Raw genomic sequence first — 1,633 nt, 5'->3', positions numbered from 1 at the left:
TTTACTACAGTTTCTTGATTTAGTTGATATTTGTGGTGTGATGAACATACATTTTTTTTTTTTTTTTACATTGGGTTCCTTTTATAGATTACACTTTTACTGGTTAATAGTAATCTTCTTTCTTCCTCATATGACTCTGATATTTCTCCTTCTGTTTTAACTGACCAAAGTGCCATATCACTCTCTCTCGAGTAATGGTAGTTCCTTGTCAGTTGGACGATGAGAAAGTCATTGTACATTTTGGCTTTCCCAGGGCTCCATTTTGGGGTCTATTTTGTTCTCCCTGTATGCTGCCCTTAGGACATATTCTTAGGAAATGTGGTATTTATTTTCATTGTTATTCAATCTGCCTTTGAAACGAAAAGATACTTGCACTTTAACTCCTCTATTGCACGGTCTTGAGTAAATTAAGTTGCACCACATTTCCTTAGCTTTAATAAAAAACAAAAACAGAAGTTATGCTGTTTATGTTAGGAGGCACTTATGATATGAAATGAGATTAAGGCCTTGGTGAGCTGATTCCACTTGCCCTATGTAAAAAAAAAAAAAAAAAAAAAAAAAAACTTTACTTGGTTCCATCCCCAGGAAAGCCTTGATTAACTTGGTAGTTCAATGTAGTTTTTTTCGATTGAGAATCAATCTTTGGGTAAATCTGAAAAGCCGGGGTGACTAAGCATTTGCAGTGGTGGCAAAGAAGCTCTGGAATAGTTTTCCCATCTAGACAGGCTCAAACATAATCTGATATTTGACGCTAAGTAAGATTTGCTTTTTTATTGTTTTATTGTCTTTTACTGTTTTCTTTTGTGTTGTTGACCGTTTGTATCATTGCTGTTTTTTGTTTTATGTGTGTAGGCCTACAAAAACACTATATTTTTTAAAACCTGTTTTTAAAATAAACTTTGACTTCCTTCGTTTGATGTAATGTATGTTTGGATATTCATATAACAAAATATTATATGGGCCATGAAAGGTTTGTCAAAATGATAATAAAAAAAATTCTCTAGTTGGCTGGCAACTAAAAAATCATTAAAGAAAAAGCATTGCTTGCTGGGAAAGAGTTAAATTGCTAGGCAATGAGAAATGGAACAAAAGTAAAACAAATCAAATTATATTTCAGCTAAGCACCCAACATAGGGCCATATAAATATATTTGCAGTCTATGATTCTCATTTTTGTATAACAGTATTTGTGCAGTACTCATGAAGGGGTTGTGATGGGCTGTGAAGCTATATGAATCCAGGGCTGTTTTTAGTCCTAGTCCATCCCTGGTAATAATAATCTAGTATTTGTGCATGAGGTAAAGGTACTCTCAACACAAAATACTAACAATGAATGGTGTTCCTTATTGTCTCAGCCTTTATTTTACAGCCAAAGGCAAACTAAAGCCCAATGGGAGTAGTACACTTACTAGGAGAGAGAAACATAATCATACCAATATATGGGTGTTCCCTATTATACTGGTTTAGGATGTCTCTGATGCTGAGATGGGTCATTATTGTTTGTACCAGGAAGAACAAAGTGTTGTAACTTGGGCAGAAGAGTCCATAGAGAAGGGAAGTCACACACCTTCCGAAGCCTGAAGGGGACCTTCCTAATGTTAGCCTTATAGGACAACCAGCCATCTGTGTCAGCT

This window comes from Pseudorasbora parva, chromosome 17 (genome assembly GCF_024679245.1).
Source record: "Pseudorasbora parva isolate DD20220531a chromosome 17, ASM2467924v1, whole genome shotgun sequence".
NCBI lineage: Eukaryota > Metazoa > Chordata > Actinopteri > Cypriniformes > Gobionidae > Pseudorasbora > Pseudorasbora parva.
This window is presented reverse-complemented; position numbering follows the sequence as displayed.